This window comes from Euprymna scolopes, chromosome 14 (assembly GCF_053919585.1).
Source record: "Euprymna scolopes isolate OS-2025 chromosome 14, ASM5391958v1, whole genome shotgun sequence".
NCBI classification, from domain to species: domain Eukaryota; kingdom Metazoa; phylum Mollusca; class Cephalopoda; order Sepiida; family Sepiolidae; genus Euprymna; species Euprymna scolopes.
This window is the reverse complement of record NC_136495.1, coordinates 153744831-153766310: the sequence shown is the minus strand read 5'-3', so window position 1 is coordinate 153766310 and position 21480 is coordinate 153744831.

Below are 21480 nucleotides of genomic sequence, written 5' to 3'. Positions count from 1 at the left end.
CAGTAACTGACAATCACAAAGAGTGGCTTCCGCTAGCTGCCACTGGAAAACAATGCCCGACAGTGGAATACAGATTATTTCATTTGGGCCACGGTGTCCGCTATTTTCCAGGGTCGGTAGTGGTCACCCACAATGACCGTAGTTTAACTTGTTTTTGAGTGGGGTAGGGTCCTTTAACGATTCTGTTCTGGGTGTGCCATACTTCCAGCGGGCAACGCCGGTGAACGGGTCCTTCTAGTTAATAACATAATCATTATTTGTATCTCTTATTATTATTATTATTATTAGTATTAGTATTATTATTAGTAGTAGTAGTAGGAGGAGGAGGAGGAGGAGGAGGAGGAGAAGTATATATTATTATTTTTTATTCGTATCTATTATTCTTCTTATTATTATTGTTAATAGTATCAATTAATGTCATTGTTATTTTTATTATTCGTATCTATTATTATTATTATTATTTTTATTATTATTATTATTGTTATTGTTATTGTTATTGTTATTGCTATTATTATTATTGTTATTGTTATTATTATTATTATTATTATTATTATTATTGTTATTATTATTATTGTTATTATTATTATTATTATTATTATTATTATTATTATTATTATTATTATTATTATTATTATTAGCTCACATGGAGCTTTCACACAAGTCAACAAACGATCTGATTGGAGACCTGTGGTGTTCTCTGGAAGCTGAGTGACAACAAGTCTCCCCAGACGTCCAGATCTCTCCTCCTTCGATAGCATTTGCAAATAAATTTGCATCATTGCAACAGTCTCTTACCATTGATTTCTCGCTGGCAGTGGCCATTGGTTTATACTGGAATTTGAGTGGCACTAAGCCTCTCCAAGATCTCAGTTCTCTTCACACTTGTCCAGCGGAGGTCTGGCCAGTGCTCCCTTCTCGACCTTTCCATCCTCCTTGACAATTCTAGGCTCTTTGGAATCACTTTTCTATTGGAGGAACGGTGGTGAAACAATGAAGGGAATGCATGATGGGGTGTAGAACATGTAGGTCTGCAGCTTCGGTGTACTTCATTCGCTGTAACGCTTATTCGTTATATTGTCTTGTGTTATTCTCCGCATTCAAGGGTTTTCCTTAATATTTCAGCCGTTTCCATTATCGTTAGGGGTTGTATTTTTGCAGCTATACCTCTGATTCCAATTTCTGCCGTTCTTTTTTCCATATTTTTCGGAATTGTTCCTAGAGCTCCTACTATTATCGGTACTATTTTGATTTTCTTCATCATCCAAATCCCTTTTAACTCTCTGGCTAGTTCTGTGTATTTGCTTCGTTTCTCCTTTTCTTTCATACTCACCTTGTGGTCAGCTGGGACAGCAAAGTCTGCGATTTGACAGGATTTCTCTTTCTTGCAAATTATTACGACATCTGGTCTTCTTGCTTGGATGGGTTTGTCCGTTTGTATGTCCATGTTCCATAGGATTTTGTGGTTCTCGTTTTCGAGTGCTGTTGCGCATTATACTTGTACCATTTATCTGTACGCTCAAAATGCAGCCGTTTGCACAATTCCGAGTGCACCGCCCTCCCCACTTGGTCATGCCTGTTTTTGTATTCCTTTGTCCACCGATTACTATTGCTGCTGTTATTCGTATCTATTATTATTGTTATTATTATTATTATTATTATTATCATCCTATCTTTATTTTTATTATTATATTTTCACAACAAGGGGGGTTACTATAAGGGGTCACATCTACTGGGATACTATGTAGGGATTTGGGCAGTAAGATGTCGGTTCACATTACACTTGAACTTCTGCACGTCAGTACAGTTGGGGAAGCAGGGAACTGGAATCGAATTCCAAAGTCTAGCGGTTCTGGGGAAGAAACTACTGGAGTAGAAATATCTTTTACATTTAGGAATCTCTACTGTGTGGGGGTGGGATTTAGCTATCTGTCGGGTTTGTCGAGGGTGTTTGCATCGTAGGGCCACAAGTGTTTGCAATTCGTCAGAACATTCTCCATTAAAATGCTTGTATAACAGGCAGAGGGATGCAACATTTCGTCGATGGGACAGAGGCTGAAGCTTAGATGCCAGTTCAGGGCCTATCCGATTGGCGACTCTCTTTTGAACCTTGTCTAGTAGCGAGAGACTAGTGGCAAATGCACCAGCCCAAATATGACAGGAATACTCCATACATGGACGAATGGTGGCCTTATAGAGGCACAGGATACTTTCGGGTGTTGGTAGTTTTCTAGCACGGTAGAGAGAGCCTACCTTCCTGGCAATGCTTTCAATGTAATTGTTTCAACTCATGCTTCCTGTGAACGTTAGGCTAAGGAGTTTGAAAGTTGTACTCTCAGATAAAGAGTCGTTGGCTATTGCTATTGGTGGTAGAGAAGGTTTCTTGTAATTATTGAAGGAAACTAGTTTAGTCTTGGCGGCATTGAACGTCACCATCCATTTTTGTCCCCATTCCACTACAGATTGGAGGTCATCGTCTAGTGTTTCTGCCATTTCTTTAGATATGTGTTCATTTGTTATATATATGCTGATGACACCCCACTTTATGACAGACACGACAGGAGTCGTGTCTGTCATAAAGTGGGGTGTCATCAGCATATATATCCATCTCAGAGGTAATTTTGTCTGGGGAGGTCATTTATGAATATTAGCAACAACAGAGGGGCACTCACGCATATATATCATATTGTTTAGATGTATAACCGTCGAGGACAACCTGGATTTTTCTCTTATCGAAGAAGGATTTAATTATGTTACGTATTCTACCAGTGATACCATATGATCTAAATTTCCAGAGGAGACCCTCATGCCATACCCTGTCAAAAGCCTTAGATATATCTAGAGCTACCGCTCTGCTCTCTCCCGCTTTGTCCAGTGAATGGTATATACGTTCAGAGATTACAGTTAGGACGTCTGCTGTGGAACGGGGTTTTCTAAATCCATATTGTTGGTCAGTCAGAAGTTTAACATCTGTAAGGTGATGGACTAGAGCATGGTTAATTAAGGTCTCAAATATTTTGGCAAAAAGTGGGAGGAGGCTAATGAGGCGATAATTTTATGGGTCAGTCCTTTCGCCAGAATTCGTGAATACTAGTAGCAGAACAGCCCAGAAAGCAAGATTCATTAAGGCATTTGTTGTAGAGTCTGGAGAGAACTGGAGCTACTTCGGCTGAGCACTTTTTAATAGCACAGGTGGGATGAGATCGGGTCCACATGCTTTTGAAGTCTCAAGTTTTTTTATGATGGCATGCACCTGAGCAGGGGTGATTTTCAGATCATCTAGTGTGGCGTCTGTCCGCATAAGAAAATCAGGTAGGGGATGGTTGAGATGGTCTAGTGTGGAGTTTGAGGCAAGCCGACGGGCAAGCATGTTAGCGTTCTCTGTTGCTGAGCAAACAACCTCTTGATTGTTGGTTAGTGGGGGAATTGTTGATTGCCCATTATTTACTACACTGTTGTAGATTTTCCAGGAGTCACGAGTTCCTAGTTTTTGTGCTTCGATCCGTTTTTTAGTGGTTCCAGTAAATTCTCTCTTAGATGTCGCTATTTCTTTCTTAACGTTATTTCTAGCTTCTATATACTATATACTGTTTGAACTGGACTTATGTCGGTTAAATCTGCGGTATGCATGCTGCCTTAGAGCAATGGCAGCTGCGCAAGTCGAAGTAAACCATTGGGGAGAGTGGGGCTTGCTATAAAATTTCCGCATGGGAACATATGCTTCAATTGCCGCTTTGAATCTTTCAGTGGTCTCATTTGCGCACTGTTCAGCAGGAAGAGAAAAAATATTTTCCCATGGGGCATCTCTGATAAGATTTCTGATGGCTTCCCAGACAGCCTTTTTATAATATCTCGTTGTTTTGAGCACTGGCTCTTCAGTTTTAGCTCTAGAGTTTAGAGCGATTTCAACCATTATCACTGCAGGAAGTGGGCTGTCCGCATTCGTTATACAATCCTCGGGAACTGTGGTCAAAAACAGATCTAGAAGTGATGCGTGTTGTTCTTACTGGTCAGGGAAACGGATTGGAACCGTAACCATTTGTGATAGGGAGTGAGATATAGAGAAGCTATGTGATGTGCTGCCCGCTGTGTCTGTGTTAGTAGAGAATCCAAGCCAGTTTTTGTAGTGGACATTAAAGTAACCAAATATATGAACTTGTGGGTCGAGGGAGAGCGGTAGAGAAAATAAAAGTTGTTAATGTTGTGTTGCGTGTTAAGTCTAAAAAGGCTTGATCGTCCGATTCTAGGTTTGTTTCTCTAGTCAATACAAATGTAAACTCCAAGTCCGTGCATATGTGTGTCAGAGTCCTTACGGCAGAGTAGGAGATATCCAGGAATGTTAAAGTAGTTAGAGGGGATGGAGTAGCGTAAGTTAGTGTAGGTTAGTCTCACTTAGCACTAAGATATCCGGGGTATTTGTTAGGAGAAATGCTTCTACATCAGCTAAATTAGTTCTAAGCCCACGGATGTTCGTGAATTCAAGCCTCAAGGTAGGAGACAAGTTGGATTTGTTTGACCCTAAGCCTGGTTTAAGTTTATTTTTAGATTGTACTGTCATCACATTTTTTAAAGAGTTTCAGTTTAGGTAAGGGAGTGCTGAACAGTAGGTTATGCAGAGTATCACACATGCAACACAAGTAGACCATCAGCTAACCTTTCTTCAACTAGGATTGTGGCCTCAGGAAAGCCCACCGGGGATGAGTGCAGGGCCCCTATCCATGCGCGACATGGCACTACAAACATCCTGATATTATACAAACTGTTGATTGAGCAGCCGTTCTAAGCGCTACCAGTCGGAAACAGCAGCCAGGAACTGTCAACCCGGTACCCTCAACCCATCAGAAGAAGGTCAACCCAATCTAATTGCACGGGCATATGTGGTACTCAAGCACTCCCAAGTGCCAAGTTTTGAGGGGTGGGATGTGTCGGAAGTTGGGAGAACGGCGTTCATTGCCTTAGACAAGAAACAAGATCTACCACTGAGTGTTTTGTTGAATCACTGTTATAGCGTCTCTGCGCCTGACTAACAGGCAAGGAAGGAGTATGGAAGCCGGCGATAGACAGAGCCTATCTACTCCTTAAGTTGTTTAGTTTTGCAAACTGGTATTTTGTTTGAGTCACCAGCTCTAGGACTGATGATCTGGGAAGATCTACTGGGTCCGTCAGCACTCAGAGGGTTTGCTCCGCGCTTGGGTTCTAATGCAGGTATTTCTGCTACCCAGCGTGGTTAGTTAGTGTTACTGGGTTAGTTTTTAGAGGTTATATATCTGCTGAATAGTTACACGCCACAAAGTGATTAAGGGACATTGCTATTTCATTGTTATTGGATGAAGGGGGTGAGTAAAGCTCATGCAGTGAAAGCAATTAAGTTTGTAAGCAGGCTTGTTAGGAGTTAATGTGGTTTGAGGCTTTCCCTTTATTTTATTTTATTTGTATGTATTTATTTTATTTCTATTTCTATTATTATTATTATTATTAATATTATTATTATTATTAGTAGTAGTAGTAGTAGTAGTAGTAGTAGACAAGCGAATGCATTGTTTAATTTATGTAAGCACAGACAAATACACCCTTTTGCACACCGCAACCCAAATCGGCCGCATTGTTCGCGAAGGAATCGTACTGAAAATGGTATTGTTCTTCGTGTTACTTGACCGTGTGACTCTCGTGTGAATGGCCATAGGTGCACACGACTTCAACTCAGAATCATCCAATCAAAACACGGACACATCCGAAGTGCTCTGACCGTCAGCATGACCTGAAGTAGCAAGACTTAGAAGTGTATTTGCTGCAAATAAGAGCGCCAAATTATGCAGCTCATTAGATCGACAAATCCCGGCGTCTCAGTCCGTTGCTGGGAACAATAGAAGATCAATATTGTTTTATGTCCGAGACAAATTTGCTCGTGGTTATTCGATAGTGAAAGGAAAAGAGCAAAGCAGATTTCTTCTTTTTTATGTCTTATTTTTCTTAAAATTATTATTATTATTATTATTATTATTATTATTATTATTATTATTATTATTATTATTTATCTTCCATCAAGGTTTCCATTATTCCATATCAGATAACAAATAGAATATGAAATCCTAAACAAAATATAAGATGGCGGACAGGAAAGACTGGAAGGATAAGGATAGAGGAAGAGAAATGTGATTAGAACAAAAAGAGTTACGGTTTACAATAAAAGTAAGGAAGAAAGAAATTGTATAAGCGCTTAGGCAAAATAATTAGAAACTGAATAAGGAAAGATTAAATCGGATGTTGTGTTAATGGTTAAGAAACCTTTTTCTTATACTCAAATAATGAAATGAATATAAAATCTCAGTCTTTTCTTCAAAAATCAGCTAAGCCTTTAAATATTTTTCAGTATTACACTTTAACTAACTGTAATTACTTTTTTTTCGGTTTCATTTGCGGAATAGTCTAGTTAAGAAATGCGAAGATAATCCAAAATTGTTATTATATTCTAAACTGAATGTTGTGTTTTATTTGTAAATTTAAAATAATATTTTTTAAAACGTATTATTTTAAAATATAAAATGTTCTATTGTATTTGTAAACTTTAAAATAATATTTAAAAAATGTATTATTTTAAAATATAAAATGTTCCATTGTATTTGTAAAGTTTAAAATAATATTTAAAACATGTATTATTTTAAAATATAAAATTTTTCGATTGAATTTGTAAAGTTTAAAATAATATTTAAAAAATGTATTATTTTAAAATATGAAATTTAACATTGTATTTGTAAAGTTTAAAATAATATTTAAAAATGCATTATTTTAAAATATAAATTTTTCCATTGTATTTGTAAAGTTTAAAATAATATTTAAAAATGTATTATTTCAAAATATAAAATGTTCCATTGTATTTGTAAAGTTTAAAAGGATATTTAAAAATGTATTATTTTAAAATATAAAATGTTCCATTGTATTTGTAAAGTGTAAAATAATATTTAAAAAATTTATTATTTTAAAATATAAAATTTGACATTGTATTTGTAAAGTTTAAAATAATATTTAAAAATGCATTATTTTAAAGTATAGAAATTTCCATTGTATTTTTAAAATTTTAAATAATATTTTAAGAAATGTATTACTCTAAAGTATAACATTTTCCGTTGTGCTTGTAAAGTTTAAAATAATATTTAAAAATGTATTATTTTAAAATTTAGAATTTTCACATTTTATTTGTAAATTTAAAAACTATATGAAAATAATGCATTATTTTAAAATATAGAATTTTGGATTGTGTTAGTAAATTAAAAATAATATTTTAAGAGATATATTATTTTAAAAAATATAATTTTTCATTGTATTTTTAAAGTGTAAAATATTATTTTAAAAAATGTATTATTTTCAAATATGCATTATTCTAAAATGTAGAATTTACACTTGTATTTGTAAGTTTTTTTTACACGGTGGTCACCACTTATCATGGTCCGGAAGCAACTCAAGGATAAGGGTTATTGAAAGTACACTACGTTAGTGTGGAGATTTATTGAAGTGTTTACTTGAGGTGGCGGTTCATTAGGAATTTGTTTACGTTGGTCTTGAAGACATACAGGTTGTAGTCAGATGGGAAGCAGGCAGATGGAACAGAGTTCCACAAGCGTGCAATTCTAAGAAAGAAGCTTTGTTCATGGAATCCACGTTTTGATTTAGGTACAGATATAGAGTGGGGGAAATTTTTCACAGTGGATTCAGCTAGACGGGTGTTTTTCGTGAAAGATTGTCGAGTGGGGACCAGAGATTGGAGTTCAGACGAGCACCTGCCATGGAAATAACGATAAAACAAAGAAACGTCTCTTCTGTGGGAGAGAGGTTGCAGGGAAGAGAAAAGGGCATCCCCCACTAAGCCACGAAGTCTATTTTGTACTCTGTCAAGGCAGGATAGGCTGTTTTTAGCAGCTCCTGTCCAGATATGACAGCAGTACTCCATCCTTGGACGTACTTGGCTTTTATAAATTCTAAAAATACATTCATTTGGAAATATTATTACTCAGATTTTATTTTTTTTAAATTTAAATTAATTCAATAATTTTTTTTTATTTAATGTTTTCTGTTGTGTTGCTTCGTTACTTCATTGAAGTTCTTTTGGACAACCAGAAAACATTTGGTTGCAAGATGAATAAAACAAAACTTGTATTGTCTACCCATTTTGATACTAGAACTCTTCCGTAAATAAACACAAAAAATATTTCTTGTTAGTTAAATCTCATTAGTGCCAAATATATATTTAACTATTTATGAACCAAACGTAGAGCCAATATTTCTTCGGTCAGATACAAGCAAGTATAACTGTTAGGAAAAGAGAGAAAACACACAAAAGAATCGAAGATCATTGAATAAAAATGCGAAAAACGCCATTTTGAAAATTACGAATATATGATTACAAAATGTGTTGTACTGCAACCCTCAACCGCCTGTTTAATGTAACCGCTTTCAGCCTCAATAACTGCTCCGATACGGGTCCGGAACTGGGAGCATGTCTTTTCTTTAAGCGCTGGGGGAGCTCGGCGAATACTCGGCGGATGGCGGCGATGGGGCTGGATTTGGTATTGTAGGAGGTCATGTTGGTGATGGCCTTGACGTATGACTAAACGAAGTAGTCTAGCAGATTCACACCACAGGAAGATGGAGGCCAGTGAGAGAAGTGTGCAAAGTCGTAGCACTCCTTCTGAAGGCAAACCTTTGGACTTTTGGATCGGCGTCAGTCGTCAGTATAAACGTTTGATATGTCAACTTGCTATTTAGGTTTAACTTTTAAAACGTCGCAATATATTAATGATGAATGATAAATCATTTATAATAGACGTTCTGTGTCAGCATAAAAATCCTTAAACGATTAATTACTTGCATTTTTTAAATAAGATTTACAAAACTTAAATTGAAATTTATTAAAAATAAAAGGAAGGGATTTAACATAAAAGGGGAGACAATTCAATGTCAATAACCTTTAAGGAATGTAACAACAAATAAAAATAATTAATAAAATGTATTTCATCGAAACTAATATGAAAGTATCAGGAATTTGCAATATATGTCCTGCTGGCTTGGCAGGGCAAGAGCAGGCTCAAGGCGTTTCCATGAATAGTGGCGACAAGGAGCCGTTTGTAAAACCAAGTTAATTCAGGATGGTTTCTGGTGTGACTCGTCAGTAACGGATCAAGCTTGTTTAAGAAGTCGTGTGTGGAGGTGTCTATCGCTCCCCTCAGCTCCACACTAATTGCTGGAACACAAAGGCCGGCATATTTGATTGGTAGCGATTTTGTGTTGTTGTTGTTGTTGCTATAATTCTTATTGTTGTTCATTCATTCATTTCAGACGAATACATGATTATTGTTGAACTTCATGTCTCCAATATCCTTGTAGTTAAAATCCTGTCTAGAAAGACATTGCATATTTACAAGTGGGGCCACATGAGGGTAGCTCACATCGATAACCGAAAGTGTTTCTGTCAGATGAACTGAATTAAAATATGTCACATCCAGGTTGTCAGCAACCGTCATCTTTCACAGACGTTGGTGCATGTCGTCGGCTTGTTGCCGATTCTATTACTGACGAGGAAGCGACAGATTTTAAAATAGTTAGACCAAACAAAACCAAACGAAAGTATAATTGCCACTACGTAAGTACATATAAGTTTTTGGAAGCAGAGATAGAGGATCATATTTTTTCGACGAGACATTTTGGAGTCAGATAGATGCGTCCGAGCGATAGCGACGTCACATTTATAAGAATGATATACGAGAAAACAAAGATGAACGACTCTGCATTAAACTTCATTAAAATATAATTGCGTATAACCTGTCAAACCCAGCGCAAATGAGCAAGAGCAGGCTGTCTCCACTCCTATCCATCTTAAAATATGATAGTCGCTAAATTCACGTTGCAAAATGAAGGAAAGAAGATAAAATTAAACGTTATTTCTTTATTGATATCAAAGTCATACATCTTTTTTATAGAGAATATAATTCCACGTATATAGCAAACGGAAGTGGTGCTACTGGTTCACAATTATCGCTGTAGACGTTTTTTTTTTTTTTTGGAGAGTAGATGGAATAACTTCAGAATTATGTGTTTATAGTAAGGATTGTCGACTCTTTTTTACTTCCGGTTTATGCTGTCCATGTGGCTGGATAATTAGACATGGATATGCAGACAAGAAAGTCATTCTTAACATGGGAAAAGAGGAGAGACTTTTACGTTATTTGAGAGGAAGATAATCGTTTATCAAAAGGGACTATGTCTTGCTTGTCACTGTTGTCGCGGCTACAGATTAGTCATCGGTAGTCAAAAAGAGCAAACAATGTTGACTATAATCAATTATGTCCTGTATTTATAAAGGAGCCTCTTTGTGTGGGAGTTGCTCTTATAATAGCACGTCAGTACTAGTTTATGTATTTCGTCTGCTTTATTCTACTACTAGAAACAAGTAGTTGGTATGCTGGTTCGCTACGTTGGCTATTAAAGATACCTCTGCCAATCATGACGCTTCGATTTTTCCACGGATATTATATTCATTTTGGATCATGTTTTGTTTTTCTGTATGTGACAAAACCAGGACCAGCCTTATTTTATCTGTGATCAGGTCACCAAAATATTGTTTTTTTTAATGTAAAAATAACTGTTCACTATCACACGCATTGTACATGTTAGATGTTTAGATAATACAACACAATAACGTTGGCCCACAGGTTCCTGTTAGATTACCGAAGTTAAGCGACGTTGAACCTGGTCAGTATTAAATGGGTGACTATTTGGGAATGTCAGTGTTGTATTGCTTTACCCTTATCTCAGCATTGTTTCCAGTCATATTGGATCCATCCTTATCATTGGAATTAAGCAGCACCGACTCAGAAGAAGTGTGGTTGGTAATTAAGCAACCTTGCTTCACAACTACACGCGCAGCTACTCTTATATTGAATACCAATTGTCTGTAAAGACTGAACAAAGGCCATGGATGTTTACAATAATGTTGATCAGTATTTGCTGCAATGGCTTATAAATCGGAAATCAAACGTTTACATGAACATATTTGGCATTGCTTAAACATACGGAGTACAATGCGTAAATAATGCAATCAGTTTTCTAAATAGCCTCTATTCTGTACGTAATACGATTGAGCAATGATTTTTTAGTCAAACCCATGTTTTATTCTTTAGTTACAATTTTAAACAAATCTTGAATATGTATTCAGTACATCATGCATTTTATAGGAAACTAGCATTTCAGTTCGGGTTTGCCTGGGGGTTTGGAGGTGTATGTTGAGAAAAAAAAAAAAAAAGCGGTCAATTTTTTTTAATTTGACCCCTATTATGACCCCTTAACATTTATTGTTTTGGGCTCAGATCAAGTTATTAAGTTAGATCCATGCCCAAGGAACTTATATCTAATATTTCAAGTGTTTAGACCCAAAATTGGCAGAGGAGTTTGGTAGAGTTCTCAAAGGTCAAATCGTTGAACTTTGACCCCTTTACAGCCAAATTTCTGACCGAAAACCGATCACAAAGATTTTCCCAAATCTCAGTACTCTGTGTATCAAATTTCGAGTCTGTAGACTTAAAATTGACAGAGTTATTGCATAGGGAAATGTACACACACAGAGACACACACAGACACGTTCACTTTTATAGATAGATAGATAAAAGCTTTAAAACTTTAACGTCATAGCTATTAGCAAAACAGTTTGACGTAAGATTTGAATCCAATAAATCCACGTTCGATGTTATTTATTAGTATCATTTTAATATATTGTTACTATTAAATATATTAAAACTATTATTATAATCTTTTTCAACACCTTTTTAAGTAAGAGAGCAATAAAGTAACCTTATAAGGCTCCCAGGGCGCTGCTTAGGTCTTCTATATAGGTTTAAATGTTAGGTTGCAGGAGGAAAATCGACTATACAGCATATATATACATTATTTCCATGGCAGGTGCTCGTCTGAACTCCAATCTCTGGTCCCCCTCGCCAATCCTTCAAGTAAAACATCCGTCTAGCCGAATCCACTGTGAAAAATTTTCCCCACTCTTTATCTGTGCCTAAATCAAAACGTGGATTCCATGAACAAAGCTTCTTTCTTAGAACTGCACGCCTGTGGAACTCTCTTCCGTCTGCCTGCTTCCCACATGACTACAACTTGGATGTGTCCAAGTCCAACGTTAACAAATTCCTAATTAACCGCCCCCTTAAGTAAACACTTCATCAAATCTCCACACTAACGTAATGTACTTGCAATAACCCTTATCCCTGAGTTGCTTCCGGGTCTTGATAAGTGGTGACCACTGTGTAAAAAAAAAGTACAATCGTATATACGATGAGTTAGGGCTTAAATATCGGATAAATTATAAAGTGGCCATCTGTGAGTAATTTAAAAGAGTTTTGGGATGAAAATCAAAAAATCTGCATCACTAAACAAAAGGCATTAAAAATCCTCTTTCGTAATGGAGGAAAATCTAAGAGTCCCATATAATAAAGTTGGTTCTTAGTGTACTTCTAAAACTGTTGACAATTGAGAATATTTAGTTAGGTCAATCAATAACAAATCATTTTTGATGGGTATTACGCTATTCGAGATTGTCTTTTCTTGTTTTTTTTCTGTTTAATATCACAACAACATGTTTTCAGATTGTTCAATGCCGAAACAAAAAAAAATATTTTCGTCTTTTCTTACAAGGGAGTCAACCACTTATCAACGTTTGAATGTCAATCGATGAATAGGGATAATGATGGTAAGGTTGTCATCGAGAAAACAGTACAGTAATCCGTAACTCGGTATAATTAGATTCTTTAAGGAGACGGCTCATCAAAAATTTGTTTACTGTGAACTTAAAGACAAACATGTAACTAGCTGGAAAGCAGCCTCGCGATATAGTTCCACAGGCGGGCGGTTCTACGAACGAAACTTTGACCATAAAATTTGTGTTTAGATGTCAGGATTGATAGATAGTGGAGGAAAAATTTGATAGCGGTTGTTGTGAATGTGTTGCAGCAGGAACATAGATTGAAATTCCGTCTAGCACTTACCATGTAAATAATGCTAGAGCAGTTCTCATAGAAGAAATGCTACTAGTCTCTCTCCACTCTATCATTATTTCTATGGAAAGTGGTTAACAGAACTCTGGTTTTTGAACATTCAAAGCAAACACTCGTCTTTCTGTTATAACGGAATAAAATTTTTAATTTTCCCTCTATGTCCCTAACGTCAGATGGATTCCCATTGATAGAGCTTCTTTATGAGGAATGCCCGCATGTGGAACACATTATTGCGAGACCGCATTCCTATTAATTACAACTTGGTTGTCTGCAAATCCAATAACAATTCATGATTGTACAAAAAGCTGCACCATACGGTTCGGTACCATAGATCAATATTAGAATTGTACCCAATCTTTCAGCTGGCAATCAGTCAGCGCCATTAACCATTGTCTATGAATGAGCCTTGTCCTTGATGATTGGTGAGACACAAGTATTACTAAAAATCTCATTGCATATTAAAGAGTGACCCCCCCCCCAAAAAAACGTGATATCTCCATTATTTATTCACCGATTGCCCTTATTTTACAGGAGATGGCAGAATTAACAACCGTGAGTACACCAAGACCCCAGTGGGAGCTGGGACAAAGAATACACTGTGTTAAATTTCGTTCGGACAGAACACTAAGAAACGGAGCCTAATTAGAGTTAGGGCCCGTTTTTTTTAACACTCTGTATAAGTATCTATATATCTATATAAAAGCTAGGTACGTCCAAGGATGGAGTACTGTTGCCATATATGGGCAGGAGCTGCTAAAAACAGCCTATCCTGCCTTGACAGAGTACAAAATAGACTTCGTGGCTTAGTGGGGGATGCCCTTTTCTCTACCCTGCAACCTCTCTCCCACAGAAGAGACGTTGCAAGCCTATCCTTGTTTTATCGTTATTTCCATGGCAGGTGCTCGTCTGAACTCCAATCTCTGGTCCCCCCTCGCCAATCTTTCACGAAAAACACCCGTCTAGCTGAATCCACTGTGAAAAATTTCCCCCACTCTATATCTGTGCCTAAATCAAAACGCGGATACCATGAACAAAGCTTCCTTCTTAGAACTGCACGCCTGTGGAACTCTGTTCCGTCTGCCTGCTTCCCTCCGGACTACAACTTGGATGTCTTCAAGTCCAATGTTAACAAATTCCTAATGAACCGCCCCCTTAATTAAACACTTCATCAAATCTTCACACTAACGTAATGTACTTGCAATAACCCTTATCCCTGAGTGGCTTCCGGGCCTTGATAAGTGCTGATCACTGTGTAAAAAAAAATAAGTTGAAAGCAAGTTATTATTTTACTTAAAACAAGAGGGTAAACTTGGGTGCATACCTTTTGCAACAATATAAGTATGTAATTCGATTAATATAGATCAAATCTGATTTGAATTTGCTATTACCCTCTGTGGTTTACACGAAATTTGTGATTATTTTAAGAGTTCGATTAAAACGATGGAAAAACACCATTTACAGAATTATGATTATCTCAGTACATAACTCTTGCATTTCGAAACTTGATAACCCTAAATTTTTCTCTTTAATTTAAATAAGCTTTTAGTCAAAGTGTAAACGTTATATGTTCGTCTTGTAATCGACATATTAATACGATAGGTTGTGTGTGTTATTTTGTGTGTCACGCTTATATGTCTTTTTCTTCCGAGTGACTATCGTTTAATTGTTATGACCTTCCATTTCTTGTAATAAATAATTTTATCAAGAATTCTTATCAGTTTTAGTTTTGGTTTCGATTACAACTGATGCTACTCAAGTCATCTATTTTTTATAAATAATTTTACCTAGAATTCTTCGTAGATTTTGATTTCTGCTTCGATTATAGCTGAAGTTACTCTAGTTATATATATATATATATATATATATATATATATATATATATATATATATATATTTCAATCCTGACTTGAGGTATTTGCCTGTCTAGCCGCACTGATGAGCTGTGAAACAGCGAAACAGTACTGTGTGTGGATGACTATAATGCTCAACATCTGTAGTTGAGCATATTGAGAAGCGATACACGAATTATCATTAGCGTACAAAGCCATGCTCTTTGTGTAAACAAATCGAGCTTAGGTATTTCGGACGATGTCAAAACATCGTTAAACTCACAACTCGCGCAGCAGCCGCCGTAATTGACTGTTGTACAGGCAGTCGGGTTTAAATCCTGGCTTGAGACTTGAGGTAGTTGCCTGTCTAGCCGCACTGATGAGCTGTGAAACAGCGAAACAGTACTGTATGTGGATGACTATATATATATATATATATATATATATATATATATATATATATATATATATATATATATATATATACTTCTTTATAAGATTTGGTTTCGTTTTCTATTCGAGATGATTCACCCAAATCATAAGGATATATTTTTATATTCTTGTAAACGCAATTTTATAATATATAAGAATCGATAGAAAATTGACCCTATAATAATATATAAGAAATCTGCATAAATTAGAATATCATATTTAAGCGTATTTTACGACTTTGCTAGACCGGGCGCCCCTGCTTGCTTAGATAAATACTTTTGCAATTGTAACAAAAAGAGCTATAATAATATCAGGACATCTCCATTTACGCTGAACATCTACAGAATGCCACCATCAATATATTGCATATGAAAGAGTCCCCTGTGAAATCCCCACAGGTCCCGCTAGTTATTTTTATTTTTATTCTTATTAACACCAAATAAGACATATTGTTACTTGAACGGAATAAACTACTATTTGGGTCATAACTACAGAGACAAATGTATTCTTGCATTACATTGAAATTTTTGTATGTTAGTACAGTCGGGGAAGTAGGAGAGAGGGTGGGAATTCCAAAGTCTATCAATTCCAGTGAAAGAAACTATTAGATTAGAAATATTTTTGATATCCCAGGAAATCTACACTGACGGGGTAGGAATTTGCTGTTTGTCGGGTTAGTAGAGGTATTGATTTTGATGGGTGTGAGCACCAGTGCTACGAGTTCGTCAGAATGCATTCTATTAAAGTACTTGTAAAACAGACAGGGGGATTAAACATCTCGGCGATAGTACAGTGGTTGGAGCTTGGTTGACAGCGCGGTATCTACCAGATTGGAGCCTCTTTTTCAGATTTTCTCTAAGAGGGACAGACTAGCGGTACACATGACAACAATCCCATGCATGAACGAATAATGGCTTTGTGGCAATACAGGATACTGGCGGGTAGTGCTGTAATTCATTATGTTTCCATTTTCTCTGGCACCTCATGACAATTTTCTATTACTTAAATCGATACCGGTATTTAATTTTTCAATACAAAGTAGTATTATTAATTTTTGCCTTCGATCATCTGTTTTTTAAACGGTGGAAATTTGGTATAAATACAATCGCCACCCATATTCTTCATTTGTAAATGTCAATATATTATTTACGTGTTCTTTGGTCCTGTTTGTGTTAGAAATTACTGTATCGAATATATATATATATTTTATTTTGTTGCCTGGTAAAATAATTGGTCAAGTAACGCTTGGAACCGGGACGACTGTACGTCATTCTTGCGTGTAAAAGATTTAAATATCGTTTTTAATGACACGCTGTGTTCTTTTCTCTTTTTATTTTGTCGCCAACTTTCGTCTAATGGCGTTTGTGTCTTCCCTTCACTGCATGAGTCAAATATTTACGCCCGGCGGCTGGAAGCTGCAACTGACAGCTGAAAAGAATGGCGCGGAAGACGTATCGCAGACTAGACAATGAAAAATGCGAAAAGCTAGGAGGCTTGGAAAGGCCCGATGTGACGTGGAGATAGAACGGAAGAGCCTCTCAACCCCCACTCCGCTTCTGTCATTTTTATTCTTGGAAGTGCGTGTGAGTGGGGATGGATTTTCACTGGGATCAAAAAGCAAGAGAGATATAGATAACACACACACACACACACACACACACACGTATATATATATATATATATATATATATATATATATATATATATATATATATATGTGTGTGTGTGTGTGTGTGTGTGTGTGTGTGTGTGTGTGTGTGTGTGTGTTTGTGTGTATTAATATTCATATCAAAACCCTTTATCTATAAATTAACAAAAATAGTTTATTATATATGTGTCGTGGAATTGCACTCATCTGCAAAGACCTATGTAATTTGTATATTCTTTAAACATTCATTATAATTAATTCTCTATCAGTTTTTTTTCAGTTTTCTTATGCCATGATCATATTTAGTAAACTATCATGTGTACTTATATTCATACAGATATTCTACATGATTTATACTTGTGCAACATTTGCGTAAACGGTTATAGTAAACACAAACCTCTTTCTATATATATATATTTACTATGCGTATAAATATTTGTTTAAAAACTGTTTCCTATGTGAGTTTTTGATTTACAGACATGAAACTTAATATATAGGGTATATAGGGTAATCGAACTTATGCGAAACTTAAGCCGAGGAAAATCTGTGCAAAAGTATGAACATTTAAAAAAAATGGAATTTGCCAGGTGAATGTCGAACGGCAGCATTACGAATATGCATGCATAATGTAACAGCTATTGGTTTATGTTTTAATTTTTCGTCTTTCAGCAAATATGTCTTCATAGGACAGGCATTAACGGCAAACAAAAAAGTAAATTATAAGCTAAACGTTTTGGTTTCGATTCTCGGTGGTGGTGCAGGGGACATTTCTTTTTTGAACTTTTAAAATCTTTTCTATTTATTGTGTACATTTTCTTACACAATAACTCCGTCAGCTTTAAGTCTACAGACTCGAAATTTGATATACAGAGTAGTGAGATTTGGGAAAATCTTTGTAATCGGTTTTCGGCCAAAAATGTGGATGTTAAGGGGTCAAAGTTTAACGATTTGACCTTTGAGAACACTACCAAACTTCTCCGCCAATTTTGGGTCTAAACACTTGAAATTTTAGATATAGGTTCCTTGGACATGCATCTAACTTAATGATTTGAGCCCAAAACAATAAATGTTAAGGGGCTATAATAGGGGTCAAATTTAAAAAAAAAATTGACCTCTACGGTCTCTACCAAATTACTAAAGACAATTTCTGGTCTAAACATTTGAAATTGTACATAAAGGGTATTCAGAGATAGGGTAAGCTTTTTAATTGGTTTTCGTCGAAAATTTGAGCTACAAATATAGACATATATGTATGTATGTTTGCATGTCTGCCTAAAACTTTTGGACATGGGCGACGGATTTTCACAAGATCAGTATTATTTTGAAGCTCGACCCTTCACACGACAAATACCGTAAAATTGGCTAAAAACATTAATTTCTTCACCCTCAACTGGACACTTTTCTACAGGGAGGAGGGTCGCTTTTTTCGCCGATATCCGAAAGTCATCCCCTCTTTTCGATTGTCTAGCCTTAATTTAAACCCACCTCACTTCCGGTTTGGCGGTGGTCCTAACAGCAAAGACATCACTGTTCTTTTCCTCTTTCGTGGCACAAGTTCGAGCCTGCCTTTCTACGACCACTTTTTTTTTTGCCCAACACACACCTCTAAACACCCGGGTAACGCCGGGCACTCATGCTAGTATAGTAATAAATACGAAATCTGCATTAAGCAAAATATCGTGTTTAAGCGTATTTTTCGACTGGACAAATCCGGGCGGCCTGCTAGTATATATATATATATATATATATATATATATATATATATATATATATATATATATATATATATATATATAAAGTATATATATATATATATATATATATATATATATATATATATATATATATACTATACATATATATATATATATGTATATATATATATATATACTAGCAGGCCACCCGGCTTTGTCCAGTCGAAAAATACGCTTAAACACGATATTTTGCTTAATGCAGATTTCGTATTTATTACTATACTGCATGTGTATTCTGACAATTTAAACTCTTTTTAAGTATAGTCTTTGATAAATAGGACACACAAAAGGTATTATAATTGCTTACAATTGTTTTCAGGTAAACTTAACTTGAGTTATACAATGAACCACATTCTTTAAAAATGAACCATGTTTTTTTTTTTTAAAAAACGCAACATACAGACCGGAACAGACTTTCTATTTTCTTAAAAACAGAAAACACAATCAACACCAACATAAAAAAGTTTGAATTCCCACTAAAATCAAAATAAAATATCACAAAAATTATATAAATCTTGCCATAACTCTTGATTACAGATAAGCATTCTGCATCAAAATGCATATATATTATCAAAATCCGAAAGAGACCTTAAAATACAAAAAAATCTGTTATACTAGTTTTTTCGAAAAAAATTTTTTTACATTATCTTATATATATATATATATATATATATATTATATATATATTTATATATATATATAAATATATATATTAACGACAAAGTCTACTTTCCAAATTTCAAGATAATAATCATTTTACCGTATATTTCTTTAAGTATGTTGCAATGTTTGTTCAATTCTTGACAGCACCTGTTTCGTAGCGCAGAATCCTTCATGTAATTATTATGTCAACTTACTTAAAGAAATAAACGGAGAGATGGTCAACATATTGAAATTTGGAAAGTAGAATTTTGTCATTTATTTGTTATATGCTCTGTAGTTACATCGAGCTTCATAAATTAAAGGAATGGCATACATAAAAAGTGAAATATAAATGCAGAAACGTATTTACACACACACACACACACACACACACACACACACACACACACACACACACACACACACACACACACATGAGGTTCAATAGCCTTTTAAGGGAAACTACAAGACAGCAGTAGGATTTAAAGTCAGAGTTCCAATCTCTTAGCTTTTGCTGTGATAAGATCCATAAGGAAGTGGTGTCTGATTTTGGGGTTATTTCCCCTAGTCTTTGCCCAACCAAGGGAACCCACAAGACAGTGGGGTAGGAGATGGTAGCGTGCCAGGGCGTGTCCACACATCGGTGGGCCATAACGCACTACCTTTGGGGTCCCCTACTACTCCAAGATCTCCTACAGCTTTGCCCTGGGGCCGTAAGGCACCCAGTTACCGTGTGTGGCCACAACTTTTTATATACTCCCTAGATTGTAATATCTACGTTTTGTGAACGGACGTCGTTTGTAGATTTATTTTGATTGACTTTTATAAAATCCCCGCTATTCCGCCCTCTCGCGTGTTTGTTCGGCGAAACTCACCGATGCAAAGGTGTCAGCGGCCTTTCGTGCCGGGACGTCTTAAAAAAAAAACTGCACACACACACACATACACACACATACGCACACACAAATCACACATGCATATATTTTTATTAAAACGGTTGGAAATATTAAATAAGTTTAACCCCATAGAGTGAATGTGGTATTGTAAATACTGTAAGTCAAGAGTAATCTTCTATCTTACCTCATAAATCTTGAGTTAATAGAAAAGTAACGGGCGAAAATTTTATTCTCAATGATTTTCGAGTTAATTTTGTTATCTACTATATAATATTTTGATTGCAGGAACTCCCCTGTGAACCAAAATACCGTAGGTTTGTAACAACATATGCCACATACAAATTTATTATGTCTTGACTATTAGCCACTATCTTATGTAAATTTAGAACGCCAGTTTAGACACATTTAGTCGTTATAATAAAATCCTACATTTCATTCTAGGAGCAACATCATCACAATCGAAACATCTTTAGATGAAGCAGTTTCTATTTTTTCGTCTAAATCTAAAGTCTTCACATTCTCCCAGCCATCATCGGGAAGAAATATACACATTATAAATATATTGTCCTAGCACCCTTCACAACTGAATCATACACTCATAGACATGCATTTATCTTCTCATTTCTCGAATCGAAAATAATTTTTTCCTTCTATAATTCCGGCAATTCTCATCGGCTGAAAATTCGATTATTCCCGATTACACACCTTATTACAAAAACGAACGTATCTGACCGTTAAAAATTTAGCGGCTTTCTCTACAGGAAGCAATCGTTTTATAAATATTAAACCAAATGCAAAAATATTAACCGCTCATAATTAGAAATGTACGTAGTGATACCCTCACAGTTATCTATACACATATAATAACCACACAACTTCCTCCTACAAAAACTAATCCCCGAAACAAAAATATAATATTTACTGATAGCATAGTTTTTTTTGTTTTTTTTTTTTTTGTTTTTTCGATTTCGAATATCATTAACGAACCGACAAGTATGCTTTTTTGTTTTGTTTGTTTTATAACGGGCTTTTTCTTTTTTTGTTTTTTTCTTATTTGTATTTTGTTTCTATACCTATCCACACATTAACATGGCGCAGATATCCTCGACCTCAAAACACACACGAAACCCTGAAACATAACATTAATATTTACGCGTACCATTGTTTAGTTTTCGTTTTAGGCATTAACCGAATTAAGTTGACGCCCCAATATTTTATGCAGGTGTTTGATTATAG